The sequence below is a fragment of the Salmo salar genome, chromosome ssa04 (assembly GCF_905237065.1).
Source record: "Salmo salar chromosome ssa04, Ssal_v3.1, whole genome shotgun sequence".
Taxonomy (NCBI): domain Eukaryota; kingdom Metazoa; phylum Chordata; class Actinopteri; order Salmoniformes; family Salmonidae; genus Salmo; species Salmo salar.
In genome coordinates this window covers 10,562,497-10,578,880 of record NC_059445.1, presented here as the reverse complement: position 1 = coordinate 10,578,880, position 16,384 = coordinate 10,562,497, and the positions used below count along the sequence as shown (strand labels likewise).

Here is a 16,384-nt window from a genome sequence, read left to right as displayed (position 1 = left end):
GGATGTGAACGTCTGATCACGAGCAGAGAGCAGCAATGTCAGATGGGCTTTTCCAGTCAGCAGGTGTGTGTGTGTGTGTGTGTGTGTGTGTGTGTGTGTGTGTGTGTGTGTGTGTGTGTGTGTGTGTGTGTGTGTGTGTGTGTGTGTGTGTGTGTGCAAGCCTATGATGTGGGGATGAAGGAAAAACTGGTTTCCTGGGCCTTGCCTAGAAAAGGAAACTACTGGTAGTCAGTCTGAACAGGGCAAAGAGAGAGAGAGAGACAGAGAGAGAGAGAGAGAGAGAGAGAGAGAGAGAGAGAGACAGAGAGAGAGAGAGAGAGAGAGAGACAGAGAGAGAGAGAGAGAGAGAGAGAGACAGAGAGAGAGAGAGAGAGAGAGAGAGAGAGAGAGAGAGACAGAGAGAGAGAGAGACAGAGAGAGAGAGAGAGAGAGAGAGAGACAGAGAGAGAGAGAGAGAGAGAGAGAGAGACGAGAGAGAGAGAGAGAGAGAGAAAGCCGATGGCAACAGAGGCCGACCGAGCAACCAACCACGCGGCAGCGCTGCGGTTAGCAGAGCAGCATACTAGTGTCATTGGCCTGTGAGAAGATTACGGAAACAGCAGTGTAACCCTGGAGGCTTCTACCTACCTGCCCCCCCCATATCTATCTACCTACCTGCCCATCTCCCCATATCTATCTACCTATCTACCTACCTACCTGCCCATCCCCCCATATCGATCTACCTACCTGCCCATCTCCCCATATCTATCTACCTATCTACCTACCTGCCCATCTCCCCATATCTATCTACCTATCTGCCCATCCCCCCATATCTATCTATCTATCTATCTATCTATCTATCTATCTATCTATCTATCTATCTATCTATCTATCTATCTATCTATCTATCTATCTATCTATCTATCTATCTATCTATCTATCTATCTATCTATCTATCTATCTATCTATCTATCTATCTATCTATCTATCTATCTATCTATCTATCTATCTATCTATCTATCTATCTATCTATCTATCTATTCTACCTACCTACCCATCCCCCCATATATATCTATCTATCTATCTATCTATCTATCTATCTATCTATCTATCTATCTATCTATCTATCTATCTATCTATCTATCTATCTATCTATCTATCTATCTATCTATCTATCTATCTATCTATCTATCTATCTATCTATCTATCTATCTATCTATCTATCTATCTATCTATCTATCTATCTATCTATCTATCTATCTATCTATCTATCTATCTATCTATCTATCTATCCACACAGATAGATAGTGTCTGAAATGGCACATTATCCCCTATATAGTGTACTTGTTTTGACCAGAGCCCTATATGGCAGGTTGTTTCAGGGCAGGGATGAGTTGTTGTGTGTCTGAGTGAGACTGTTCTGCTGTCACCCAGCCAACAGTGTCCTGGTAACAGCACAGACTGCATGGGCCTCCCTGTCACAGAGCCAGGGCACACACACACACACACACACACACACACACACACACACACACACACACACACACACACACACACACACACACACACACACACACACACACACACACACACACAGAGAGAGAGAGAAGGAGTAGGGCAATGAAGAACAGCCTGTACCAGCTAGGAGTACAGGACAGACCAAAACATAAAATCGCGTCTAAGGCTCTGTCCAAAATGGTAACTTATTCCCTTTATCATAGTGCACTACTTTTGGCCACAGCCGAGGCTCCCTATTCCCTATATAGTGCACTCATTTTGGCCCATAGGGAATAGGGTGCCATTACAGCCTCACCCTAAGGGCGTGAGGGAGTGTGCACTGAGCTATGTGGATGCCGATACAGGGATTGTCTCAGATTAAGTCCCAGTCATACTGTCATTAAAAGGGTTGGACCAGGATGACAGCTGAGAGGCTGAGCACTATAGGGTTCCTTCCATCGTGGGTCGACAGGGATCAGCCTCCCAGAGAGATCCACCAACACAGAGAATAATTGAAAAGGTTCAGGATTAATCAAGCATTCGCTAAATTCCTTTGGCTACGGCCCGGAATGAAAAATAATTGTATTGTAGTTTTTTGCAAAACCCTCAAATAGGGTATCACCGTAACATCAACAAAGATACAGGAAATGGAGACACGACAATGCCTTGAGCCCACAGTTTCACTACAATAATGAGCTATTCCAGCAGGGAGTAGGAAACTGAACCACCTCCACATTTTAACACCTATGTGTTCCCATAATGTAATTTGAGGACACAAGTCTGGACAGGGTTTGGGGATCCACGGTGCATTATGTTCTCGACGCATCGCCAACCCTCATACACACACAACATCTCCCCTCTCCCTGAAAGCCTGTCATTACAGACACACACAGGCCTCTTTTCCCCCTGACATGGGAACAGGAAAACAAGGGAATCAAAAATGGAGGGGAAAAAAGGAGATTGTTTTTGAAGGGAAATGAGGTTGAGTGAGCCAGAGTTGAGGCTTTGGGACCGCGACAGACGACATTTCAACGTTGTCTCGACGCTGTCCCCGAGGCCTTCCCCCTGTGGGACACGGTGCCACAGCGCTGCCATAGCGTTGCAGGACGGTAGTTAGTCAACAGCGTCAGCGGCCAGCTACAAAAGAAAACAGCGGCGCCCCTTTATGACCCCGAGTTCACTTCTTCTTCTCTATGGCAACTGTCTCGTTGTGACAAGAGAGGTCGAAAGGCACGGCAACTTTTAGTTGGCATTTTAGTTATATGAAGAGTTCCTTAGTTCTCCTTTTTGTTTTTAAGCCCAATTAACCCCTTCACCAAGGAGGACCTTCTATCTACAGCGACCTGTCATTGTGTACCCTAGCAGTGCTTCCCTGATTGTATCTACAACTAAACCATGTTTGCAGTCTGCTATACAGGTTTTAAAAACCCTCACTTAAAGAAAAGACACCTGCAGTGTGCATTTCAAGAGGAAGTAACTAAATGACCATTCTTTAACCACTTATCCTCCTGTTCTAATCTATTGCATCGGTGACATTGAAGGTTGCATTCATAAACCTGGAAGTTCGTCACTTCAACAACAACAACAAAAGACAACTTTTCAGAAACTCGTGGCCACATTTGATCGTAAGGGAAATGAGTACAGTGATTATGGAAGAGCTTCCCAGCACTCGCACATTTCAGCATGTGAAACTGACTGCAACTATCATTTCAGCATGTGAAACTGACTGCAACTATTTTAGTAACCCAACCCCACTAGATACAACCATGCAGTAATATCTCAACAACAAGAGACCTATACTCAGGTTCATCTCCCTCTCTTTCTCCAGTAATATCTCAACAACAAGAGACCTATACTCAGGTTCATCTCCCTCTCTTTCTCCAGTAATATCTCAACAACAAGAGACCTATACTCAGGTTCATCTCCCTCTCTTTCTCCAGTAATATCTCAACAACAAGAGACCTATACTCAGGTTCATCTCCCTCTCTTTCTCCAGTAATATCTCAACAACAAGAGACCTATACTCATGTTCATCTCCCTCTCTTTCTCCAGTAATATCTCAACAACAAGAGACCTATACTCATGTTCATCTCCCTCTCTTTCTCCAGTAATATCTCAACAACAAGAGACCTATACTCAGGTTCATCTCCCTCTCTTTCTCCAGTAATATCTCAACAACAAGAGACCTATACTCAGGTTCATCTCCCTCTCTTTCTCCAGTAATATCTCAACAACAAGAGACCTATACTCAGGTTCAGCTCTCTCTCTCTCTCTCTCTCTCTCTCTCTCTCTGAGAGAGGAATATGTCTTTACATGTTTTGGAGCTGTCGGCAGAGGTCAATTATTACTCGCTCACATTAGTCATGTGACCGGCAAACACCGAGCTGGCTCTCAGCAGTCAGCACGAGTGACAGCTCACACACACACCCACACACACACACTCCACCTCTTACATGCACACTCTAACAGGGCACAGTCAGTCTGTTTTCTATTGGTCCTGTCCTAAGGCCAGGCAGCAGCCAGTCAGTCTGTTTTCTATTGGTCCTGTCCTAAGCCCAGGCAGCAGCTAGTCAGTCTGTTTTCTATTGGTCCTGTTCTAAGCCCAGGCAGCAGCCAGTCAGTCTGTTTTCTATTGGTCCTGTCCTAAGCCCAGGCAGCAGTCAGTCAGTCTGTTTTCTATTGGTCCTATCCTAAGCCCAGGCAGCAGCCAGTCAGTCAGTCTGTTTTCTATTGGTCCTATCCTAAGCCCAGGCAGTAGCCAGTCAGTCAGTCTGTTTTCTATTGGTCCTATCCTAAGCCCAGGCAGCAGCCAGTCAGTCAGTCAGTCTGTTTTCTATTGGTCCTATCCTAAGCCCAGGCAGCAGCCAGTCAGTCAGTCAGTCTGTTTTCTATTGGTCCTATCCTAAGCCCAGGCAGCAGCCAGTCAGTCAGTCTGTTGTCTATTGGTCCTATCCTAAGCCTAGGCAGCAGCAAGTCAGTCAGTCTGTTTTCTATTGGTCCTGTCCTAAGCCCAGGCAGCAGCCAGTCAGTCAGTCTGTTTTCTATTGGTCCTGTCCTAAGCCCAGGCAGCAGTCAGTCAGTCTGTTTTCTATTGGTCCTGTCCTAAGCCCAGGCAGCAGCCAGTCAGTCTGTTTTCTATTGGTCCTGTCCTAAGCCCAGGCAGCAGTCAGTCAGTCTGTTTTCTATTGGTCCTATCCTAAGCCCAGGCAGCAGTCAGTCAGTCTGTTTTCTATTGGTCCTGTCCTAAGCCCAGGCAGCAGTCAGTCAGTCTGTTTTCTATTGGTCCTATCCTAAGCCCAGGCAGCAGTCAGTCAGTCTGTTTTCTATTGGTCCTATCCTAAGCCCAGGCAGCAGTCAGTCAGTCTGTTTTCTATTGGTCCTGTCCTAAGCCCAGGCAGCAGTCAGTCAGTCTGTTTTCTATTGGTCCTGTCCTAAGCCCAGGCAGCAGCCAGTCAGTCTGTTTTCTATTGGTCCTATCCTAAGCCCAGGCAGCAGCCAGTCAGTCAGTCTGTTTTCTATTGGTCCTATCCTAAGCCCAGGCAGTAGCCAGTCAGTCAGTCTGTTTTCTATTGGTCCTATCCTAAGCCCAGGCAGCAGCCAGTCAGTCAGTCAGTCTGTTTTCTATTGGTCCTATCCTAAGCCCAGGCAGCAGCCAGTCAGTCAGTCTGTTTTCTATTGGTCCTATCCTAAGCCCAGGCAGCAGCAAGTCAGTCAGTCTGTTTTCTATTGGTCCTGTCCTAAGCCCAGGCAGCAGCCAGTCAGTCAGTCTGTTTTCTATTGGTCCTGTCCTAAGCCCAGGCAGCAGTCAGTCTGTCTGTTTTCTATTGGTCCTGTCCTAAGCCCAGGCAGCAGCCAGTCAGTCAGTCTGTTTTCTATTGGTCCTGTCCTAAGCCCAGGCAGTAGCCAGTCAGTCAGTCTGTTTTCTATTGGTCCTGTCCTAAGCCCAGGCAGCAGCTAGTCAGTCTGTTTTCTATTGGTCCTGTCCTAAGCCCAGGCAGCAGCCAGTCAGTCAGTCAGTCTGTTTTCTATTGGTCCTATCCTAAGCCCAGGCAGCAGCCAGTCAGTCAGTCTGTTTTCTATTGGTCCTATCCTAAGCCCAGGCAGCAGCCAGTCAGTCAGTCTGTTTTCTATTGGTCCTATCCTAAGCCCAGGCAGCAGCCAGTCAGTCAGTCTGTTTTCTATTGGTCCTATCCTAAGCCTAGGCAGCAGCAAGTCAGTCAGTCTGTTTTCTATTGGTCCTGTCCTAAGCCCAGGCAGCAGCCAGTCAGTCAGTCTGTTTTCTATTGGTCCTGTCCTAAGCCCAGGCAGTAGCCAGTCAGTCAGTCTGTTTTCTATTGGTCCTGTCCTAAGCCCAGGCAGCAGTCAGTCAGTCTGTTTTCTATTGGTCCTGTCCTAAGCCCAGGCAGCAGCTAGTCAGTCTGTTTTCTATTGGTCCTGTCCTAAGCCCAGGCAGCAGCTAGTCAGTCTGTTTTCTATTGGTCCTGTCCTAAGCCCAGGCAGCAGTCAGTCAGTCTGTTTTCTATTGGTCCTGTCCTAAGCCCAGGCAGCAGTCAGTCAGTCTGTTTTCTATTGGTCCTGTCCTAAGCCCAGGCAGCAGCTAGTCAGTCTGTTTTCTATTGGTCCTGTCCTAAGCCCAGGCAGCAGTCAGTCAGTCTGTTTTCTATTGGTCCTATCCTAAGCCCAGGCAGCAGTCAGTCAGTCTGTTTTCTATTGGTCCTATCCTAAGCCCAGGCAGCAGTCAGTCAGTCTGTTTTCTATTGGTCCTATCCTAAGCCCAGGCAGTAGTCAGTCAGTCTGTTTTCTATTGGTCCTGTCCTAAGCCCAGGCAGCAGTCAGTCAGTCAGTCTGTTTTCTATTGGTCCTATCCTAAGCCCAGGCAGCAGCCAGTCAGTCAGTCTGTTTTCTATTGGTCCTATCCTAAGCCCAGGCAGCAGCAAGTCAGTCAGTCTGTTTTCTATTGGTCCTGCCCTAAGCCCAGGCAGCAGCCAGTCAGTCAGTCTGTTTTCTATTGGTCCTGTCCTAAGCCCAGGCAGTAGCCAGTCAGTCAGTCTGTTTTCTATTGGTCCTGTCCTAAGCCCAGGCAGCAGCTAGTCAGTCTGTTTTCTATTGGTCCTGTCCTAAGCCCAGGCAGCAGCCAGTCAGTCAGTCAGTCTGTTTTCTATTGGTCCTATCCTAAGCCCAGGCAGCAGCCAGTCAGTCAGTCTGTTTTCTATTGGTCCTATCCTAAGCCCAGGCAGCAGCCAGTCAGTCAGTCTGTTTTCTATTGGTCCTATCCTAAGCCCAGGCAGCAGCCAGTCAGTCAGTCTGTTTTCTATTGGTCCTATCCTAAGCCTAGGCAGCAGCAAGTCAGTCAGTCTGTTTTCTATTGGTCCTGTCCTAAGCCCAGGCAGCAGCCAGTCAGTCAGTCTGTTTTCTATTGGTCCTGTCCTAAGCCCAGGCAGTAGCCAGTCAGTCAGTCTGTTTTCTATTGGTCCTGTCCTAAGCCCAGGCAGCAGTCAGTCAGTCTGTTTTCTATTGGTCCTGTCCTAAGCCCAGGCAGCAGCTAGTCAGTCTGTTTTCTATTGGTCCTGTCCTAAGCCCAGGCAGCAGCCAGTCAGTCAGTCTGTTTTCTATTGGTCCTGTCCTAAGCCCAGGCAGTAGCCAGTCAGTCAGTCTGTTTTCTATTGGTCCTGTCCTAAGCCCAGGCAGCAGCTAGTCAGTCTGTTTTCTATTGGTCCTGTCCTAAGCCCAGGCAGCAGCCAGTCAGTCAGTCAGTCTGTTTTCTATTGGTCCTATCCTAAGCCCAGGCAGCAGCAAGTCAGTCAGTCTGTTTTCTATTGGTCCTATCCTAAGCCCAGGCAGCAGCCAGTCAGTCAGTCTGTTTTCTATTGGTCCTATCCTAAGCCCAGGCAGCAGCCAGTCAGTCAGTCTGTTTTCTATTGGTCCTGTCCTAAGCCCAGGCAGCAGTCAGTCAGTCTGTTTTCTATTGGTCCTGTCCTAAGCCCAGGCAGCAGCGCAGTCAGTCTGTTTTCTATTGGTCCTGTCCTAAGCCCAGGCAGCAGCAGTCAGTCAGTCTGTTTTCTATTGGTCCTGTCCTAAGCCCAGGCAGAGCAGTCAGTCAGTCTGTTTTCTATTGGTCCTGTCCTAAGCCCAGGCAGCAGTCAGTCAGTCTGTTTTCTATTGGTCCTGTCCTAAGCCCAGGCAGCAGCTAGTCAGTCTGTTTTCTATTGGTCCTGTCCTAAGCCCAGGCAGCAGTCAGTCAGTCTGTTTTCTATTGGTCCTGTCCTAAGCCCAGGCAGCAGTCAGTCAGTCTGTTTTCTATTGGTCCTGTCCTAAGCCCAGGCAGCAGCCAGTCAGTCTGTTTTCTATTGGTCCTATCCTAAGCCCAGGCAGTAGTCAGTCAGTCTGTTTTCTATTGGTCCTGTCCTAAGCCCAGGCAGCAGTCAGTCAGTCAGTCTGTTTTCTATTGGTCCTATCCTAAGCCCAGGCAGCAGCCAGTCAGTCTGTTTTCTATTGGTCCTATCCTAAGCCCAGGCAGCAGTCAGTCAGTCTGTTTTCTATTGGTCCTGTCCTAAGCCCAGGCAGCAGTCAGTCAGTCTGTTTTCTATTGGTCCTATCCTAAGCCCAGGCAGCAGTCAGTCAGTCTGTTTTCTATTGGTCCTGTCCTAAGCCCAGGCAGCAGCCAGTCAGTCAGTCTGTTTTCTATTGGTCCTGTCCTAAGCCCAGGCAGTAGCCAGTCAGTCAGTCTGTTTTCTATTGGTCCTATCCTAAGCCCAGGCAGCAACCAGTCAGTCAGTCTGTTTTCTATTGGTCCTGTCCTAAGCCCAGGCAGCAGTCAGTCAGTCTGTTTTCTATATAGAACAGAAGAAACACCACACTACTAAATCAGCTGGGTCGGAGAAGAAAAAAAAACTAAACACAGAGGTCCAAAAACACACTATTCTTTTTGCTTTAATCTACCCTCCTCAAACATCCCTCTACATCCCTCACTTTGCAATATGACACTTTGTTGTACCATGCAGGCTCCAGTGTGTGTGTGTGTGTGTGTGTGTGTGTGTGTGTGTGTGTGTGTGTGTGTGTGTGTGTGTGTGTGTGTGTGTGAGAGAGAGAGAGAGAGAGAAAGAGTGTGTGAGAGAGAGAGAGTCAGAGAACCATAGGGAATGGGGGAAGAGATAAGTATTAGACAGAGAGGGAGAGAGAGAGAGAGATAGAAAGGCGCAATGCATTCTGGGACGTGAGTGGGCGACTCAACAGGCCTAGCTGAGAGACATGACAGGCGAGGCCTCCTTCCCCTCCTTTCACCACCCGCCACTGGATTATGACATTAATGGCAGGATTCCCCTGCCATACATGGTAACAAGTTTCTCCCTATGAACAGACATGGAGGGACAGACAAATCTAACACAAAGTCTAGGTTGAGGTTGCCTTGGAAATCCGATTATTATCCGTCTGCCCAAGGCACATGGAGGAGGGTGGCTCCTCATCTTTGATGTGCTTTTATCTTTTATCTGAGGTGGTGGAGTGAGAGAGGTGAAGGGAGGGGACTGTACGAACAAGTGGCCGGACATTTTGATACTTTCAGTCCACTCTGTGCTTTTGAAACTTCAGCTCCACAAGAATACATCTGACATTTACCAACAGTCCTCACCCCATCACCTCTTGTTTATTAGGGAACAGGGAGTCCTTCCAAGCCAACCATGGGACTGTCTGGGCGAGAGACATACAGTTCCTCCAGGGAAATGAACAAGAGAGACAGAGGGGGAGGAAGAAGGGTAGGGGAAGTTGAAGCCTGCTCTCAGATCTGTTTGTGTTGTATAGCAGAGTCTAATTGACCTATAGGAATTGGCTATAAACTGATCTGGGATCAGGCTAGCGCCTAGTCTAATAGACCTATAGGAATTGGCTATTAACTGAAGAGGACTGGCCCCCCCTCAGAGCCTGGTTCCTTACTTTCTAGGGAGTTTTTCCTAACCACCGTGCTTCTACATCTGCATTACTTGCTGTTTTCAGGTTTTAGGCTGGGTTTCTGTATAAGCACTTTGTGACATCTGCTGATGTAAAAAGGGCTTTATAAATAAATGTGATTGATTGATCTGGGATCAGGCTAGTGCTGAGTCTAATAGACCTATAGGAATTGGCTATGAACTGATCTGGGACCAGGCTATATAGCACAGTGTTGTCTGTCATCTTACCTGTGTTTCTCCAGCTCGTTGTGTGACGATCTGAAAGGGCAAATACACAAAGACATGGATGAGTGCCTTGGGAACTGATAGTTACACTCTGTAGTTACTCTGTAGTTACACTCTGTAGTTACACACTGTAGTTACTCTGTAGTTACACTGCAGTTACACCCTGTAGTTACACCCTGTAGTTACACCCTGTAGTTACACTCTGTAGTTACACACTGTAGTTAATCTGTAGTTACACTGCAGTTACACCCTGTAGTTACACCCTGTAGTTACTCTGTAGTTACACACTGTAGTTACACCCTGTAGTTACACTCTGTAGTTACACTCTGTAGTTACACTCTGTAGTTACACACTGTAGTTACTCTGTAGTTACACTGCAGTTACACCCTGTAGTTACACCCTGTAGTTACACTCTGTAGTTACACTCTGTAGTAACACTCTGTAGTAACACTCTGTAGTAACACTCTGGACACTGTCATTAATACACACCGTCTCATGACCAGGGTGCAGGATGGGAATATGCACTTGGGTTGTGTTCATTTGGGAAAACGCTTGAAAACATTTTTTCAATGGGATATGAAGATGAGCGTTTCTGATGGAGAGTTTCCCAGTTTCAGTATGTTCTCTTCCGTTTTGGTACATAATGAACATGACCCATGGTGAAGGTCAGGAGACAGACAGAGAGAGGACGTCTTGATATTAGTAAACGGTTTGGAAAAGCGGATGGACAGATGAAATGGACACGTAAAGGGTAGAAGAAGCGTGTGACCTACATAACGTGTTAAAAAGAGGATGTTGGTCGGCCAAAGTATGAAAGCCCCAAGCCCTTTCCCAGTTGTCCTTCCTTTGCTGTTATATGTGTGGCTCTGCAGCTTTGAACACGTAGGATAAGTTCCAATGTTACTAACATACTCTACTTAAATTGCAGGCCACATGCATTGCTTCATTCTAAGCGGCATGCTGGTGTGGATATCGTAACAGGGTCATAGAGTTCTTGATTGTGTCAAGGTCTCATAAGCTAAACTAGCTACAGACCCCTGGGAATTTCATGTTTATTTCTGCATGTTCATCTAGTATTTGTTGGAAATAACACACAGCGTCTCTGCAGGCCTAATCAGGCTTGGAGAGATTCAAGAGGCTGATGCTTGGAAAATGTGATTATATATATATATATATATATATAGAAAGAGAGAGAGAGAGAGAGAGAGAGAGAGAGAGAGAGAGAGAGAGAGAGAGAGAGAGAGAGAGAGAGAGAGTTTCCCTCTTTGTGGTCTGACTGCAACTCAGCTCGTCAAAGTGCTCTTGGACTAAACCACCAGGCAGAGCCAGGAGAGCCAGTCAGGTAAAAACAGCCACTCAAACAAACACTGCAAGGATGCAAAAATAGAGGGGAGAGCTGTAGCACTCTTGTGTAACAAATGGTGAAACAAATTTCCCGGTATTAGATAAGGCATACAGCCTTATACAGCATTTATTTTACATAAGCCGGAAGGTTAACAACCTGTGCATTCTGGGACAATGCAATGGAAATTCAGAAAAAAGGCTAAATACTAAGAAGAAGGCCTTCGCTCGCTCCCCTCCATTTCTGTTTATCAGATAGATAGATATATTATTATTTTTAAAAATTGTACAAAGCTCTGCATTCGTCATCGTGTGGAAAACTAAATCCTCTTCCCTCGATGTGTGTGTGTATGAAATCTGTCAGAGAGCTCTCAACAGAGGACAAAAATGGTCGTCCATGGTGAGAGGGAGAAACACACACACACATACACACACGCTCTCGCACACGCACTCGCACACACTCACACGCTCATGCACACACACTAGACCGGACAGCAGTATGTGTACGTCAACAGTCCTACACTGTAAAGGGGTTACTGTGAATTTGACAGTAGCTTACGGGCAGCTCGGTGGCAACTCTGTCTTTCATATTACAGTGCACCTACAGTAATATAAATATGGTATCAAAGCAAGTACTGTGTAATGACAATACCATCAAATTGACTTTATTATACTGTAAAAAAGTAAATGCTACCCTCATTTGCTCCAGGGGCATCGTACTACTATGGCTGACTCTGTAAAACAACATATTTCACTGCACCTATCCGGTGCATCTGACAAAAACTATATGCTATGATGTTGTTGTTTCAGGCTCATTAACATATTTTTAGGCGTGCTCAAGGGCACATCGACATATTTTTCCCCTTTTCAGCTCCGATATTAAAACTAGCGACCTTTCTGTCACTGGCCCAATGCTCTAACCACTAGGCTACCTGCCACCCACTAGTGGTCAAAAGGTTTTACAGTACCATTCCAAATACAGCAATTACTTCCCCGCCCACAATATTTTCCCACAATGCACCATAATGTACAGTATGCTGCAGTAAAATGTTTAAAATATTTTCCTGTTGATGATACCCCAAATTACCGTATAATTTACAGTTTTCCATTACAGCGCAGACCCTGCAGCATACTCATTAAGGCCAGGGAGCTGGGAAGGCTATTAGGACGACCCGCCAATGGAAATGAATGAGAGCACTGAAGTTCATCTTTATAAACAAACCCCTTGGTTCTTGTCCCAATAATACCCTGAAACTACCATCTAGGATGCCAAGGAAATAACAAGCCAAGACACTAACACAAAGACCCCTGCCGTCGAGTCCACCACTCTTTTCAGCCAATCCCTCTTAAGTGCCCTTGTACTGGCGACTTCAGCCGTGGTTCCCACAGATGTGGAGGGATGGGAACGGGAAGATGACCTGAATCTGCGTAGGCCCCATTGCTCACTGCATGAGACGCTTGAGCTGATGCTAGCCTATCCTGTGTGCGCCGTCACCCATTGTCATAGTATCCAGGGTGGTGTTCACTAGGACACACAACCGAAAACGTTTGAAAAACATTTTGCAATGAACAACTTGCCTTTTTGACTGGACAAGTCCAGGTAGTCTCTCCTGGTTTTAGTCAGTTTTCTTCCGTTTGGTGCCTAATGATGATACCCATCTGCACATAACACTGTGTTGTGTGTGCTGCCCCTAGGCCTCTCACTGGCCATGCTCAGTGGAAGGGGGAGGGGCTCGGCCTACAGACGCTGCTGACAAGCCCTTTTCACCATCCGACGCCACGGGAGAGGAAATGCTTTATCTCCTGTATAAGGAAGTAGTCCTATTCAAATTTGAAACATGTGCAAATTGGGGACAGGGAAAGCACGAGGCGACACTCCATGGTTTCCTTAAGCGAGGCACGGGTGAAAGAGGCCCAAAGAGGCCCGGCAGGGAGGCACAGTCTGACACCAGACTTGCCTCATACAGCAACAACAGACACATGACTTTGAATGTCATATAAACTGTCAGTATAAGATTGAAAAATCATCACTAGAGTCGGGACAGGACTGGTGTGTAAATAAGGCCTACATCAGCCGCCATTTTGGGGACGGATGAAAACAGTCGCCTGGTTATAAATGCATATTACATGAAGGCCTGGGATGTCCTCGTTTGGTAGCAATGCAGTGAAACCAAAATGAGGAGCTCTATGCATCCGTTTGTTGTTTTGAGGACGCACATGTTCAAGGATGTAGTGTTATAATTGTGTGCATGTACGCCCGGGGACTGCTGAACATCGGTTACAACACAGTGGCCGTTGCATTTACTGTTTGTGTCCCGATTTAACCTCGGGCTTCAAAGTAAACAGGGAAACTCACCCCAAGGTTCTCCTTTCTATTATACCGATTTGCCTCTGTCACGTGTCGTGTAAAAGGCATAACATTGCACTACAATATTAATACATTCAATCTAAAAATGTATGGAGGGCTTCTAAATAAAATGATCGAAAACCATGTTTCCATGTGTCAACTAACTTCCACTGATTTGAATGCAGAAATGGGGTTGCACTGACGACTTGCTGTAGTCTGCAGAGCAATGAACTGGTACCAGAAAGAATAGCTGTAGTGTGCAGAGCAATGAACTGGTACCAGAAAAGAGAGAGAAACTCAGGCTGCAGCCAGACCAGCTGTAAACTGAGCCCTCCGCCCAGGCAGGGGCAGGGTCTGCTAAGGCTGCGTCTGTGGGGCACTGTGTTATGTGGACATCTGTGTGAGCTAAGTTGAGTTGGCCACCACACCCACCTGAGTGTGCCACATCCCCACTGTTTTGCTCCAAGAAAACACACTGTGACTGCACCACAAGACTTGAAAATATAGGCCACTGACAGATCCTATATATCTCCCACAACATATGGTTTATAAAATGAGCCTCTTTGGTGAGGGTGGGGTCATATGACATCTCATATGTTGATGTTATTCCTACAAATTTGAACTAGCTGCTATCCTGCATATTTTTTTCATACAAGGAAATTAAAATAATTTGCTGAATTTACGAAGGAAAAATTAATTATCAAAGCGTGAGACTGCTTCTAAAAAAGAGTTTTGAGGGCAGTGCACAGGACCTATCATATGATATGCCAACCAACCAATAAAAAAACTAGAATGGACAGTACATTTAGCGCAGTAACAACAAACATTTCTTAAAAGTGGTGTAATCTTTTTATCAATTGCAAAAATGTTAAATGCTCCTGAAGCACAGCCGTACAAAGCAGCCTCAGCACGACAGGAGAATCGATACATTTAACATGATATTTGTGTTATCTATGTCAGAACGCCGTGTACTGTAGCCTACCGAGATGACGACGCGCTCGGTGTCATATGGGTCATGGGAGGGAGTGACATAATACAAGTTCCAAAACGTTGCAAATGCAGCAGAAGTGTGCATGTTCAAATAAATGCGCTACTGCATTGGAGAAAATGGGGTTAATGTCAGAATGAAGCATGGGTGTTGAAAAAGAAAGTGAGCACCAAAGTGATGCTGTACGCGTGGCAGTGTTTATACGACATCTAAACAGTGAAAAGAAAAATGGCGTTTGTATGAATGACGAATAAACACAAACAGATCGATTGAACTATTGATATATCGATAGAAAAAATGTGTATATTTACCTATTGTTCTGAGTTTTTCTTGAAATTGGTGAAGCTTTCGTTTTCTTTCGGGAAAAGTCGCTATTGAACGGTAGAACAGACGCGTAACCATGTTCTGCTTCTATTGACAAAGTAAACAAAAACAACAGGGTTAATATCTACACATGTAGGCTAATAAATTAAACGTAACAAGGGATATAAACTGACTATCACATAATAGAACTGTCAATGCCATATATGACGTAGCCTAAGCAAAACATGTTATTTGATAAAAGTGGTTATGGTTACGTAGATAAACTCGTTGACAATGCTGGAGCAAAGCACAACATTCAGGACAATCTAATATTGAGTTTATCTACATAACCATTTATAATAAACATGATATACATCATGTATTTTGATAAGAAACTGTATCTTAACCAATTTTAAACAAGGCTATAGCCATCAGATAAAACAGGTTATAAGCATTGACTGGTCATACTAATGCAAAACTACAAATGCAAATAGGTTATATTTAAAGACTTTTCCTAATGTGTTGACTAGTTTGTTTATATGCAAGTTATATCTAGGTCGGTCGGTCTGCAATAACATCACCGCACCAGCACAGTATGTTCATTGCTCATAAAGTGACATCATAGCTGCGCTATGGCAGTGCACGTCCACAACTTCACATAAGATAGAATAGAAACAGTTTTCATTTTCCTAACATTAAATACGGTCATTAACCCAGTCAAAGCCATTTGACATTCTGTCAGGGAAATACCTCTGTCTCTTCTTTCCAAGTATTCTGCAGCCTCCAGGAGAATTAAAAGAGAATTAAGTTCCATCTTGTTGACTTGTATAAAAATATAAAATAAAATCTATATACACAAATGTACAGCTAATGTAAAAAAAAATTATATGAGACAAAAATGAAATAAAAACTAAAACTGTGTTAGGTCGATACGAACGTCTATGTTCAGTTCTGAGTCTTTGGGACTCCCAGCCAGATTCATATAAACTGCACCTAACTAAAAACCTGCGAAGTAAAGGACGGCTGTTCTGGCCAATTAGAAAATAATAACGTCCACATAGGCGGTCCCTGAATACGTGCCTTGGCCAATAGGGAAGCTCAGTGACGGGTTTACCAGGAGCACGTTCATACATTGCGAATTGCCTTGTGATTGGCTTGACAGTGATAGTAACAAGGTCGAAGCTATACCCTAGCAACAACGCGTGTGACCCAGCCCCGTAATCGTTCATTGGTCGGATATCTAGATAACTGGCTGTTGATTGGCAGAGGGGTACTTTTGGGCGTGTCTTTTTCCTTCCTCTTGAACGTTGAACTTGGCTGTTGTCTGGGTTGCCAGTGGGCTTGCTCTTAGTCAAAAAGTGTATCTTGAATCGTGTTCGAAGTCACGTTGGTGTTTGTTGAGCCAACTGCTTCAATTAGACAACTTATTTCAGAAAAGTTTCAGCTCTGGTGTGCTTTAGAATAGAGGAAAACTGCTATTATGTTGTCATGACATTGTCTAAAAAAAATGATACTTTCACTTTAATAAAATATGATACTTTCACTTTTAAAATGGTATATTAACACTTTATACTTACACTTTATTATCATGCTAAATATCCAGCAGTTACACATGATTGAAGTAAAAGCAAACATCTTTGGGGGATTTTTTTATAATAGCATTTGGCAACCACAGGATGCAGTTAAGGGGGGGGCTAAGGGGCAGGATTATTATGAAATACTAAAGATAATTTTTTTATAAAATTAACCATTTTAGAATGA

General features: G+C 45.1%; 1 protein-coding gene across 1 annotated transcript in view; it reads right to left on the bottom strand.

Annotated features, from left to right (window-relative positions):
• The window catches only part of LOC106602277 (max dimerization protein 4), a 48,506-nt gene that overhangs the window by 28,514 nt on the left and 3,608 nt on the right, over positions 1–16,384 (bottom strand). The window contains exons 2-3 of the mRNA XM_045716451.1: positions 14,632–14,731; positions 9,648–9,677 (exon numbers count right to left, since the gene is read on the bottom strand). The gene's annotated coding sequence lies outside the window, so the exon portion shown is untranslated. The remainder of the gene's footprint in view (positions 1–9,647; positions 9,678–14,631; positions 14,732–16,384) is intronic.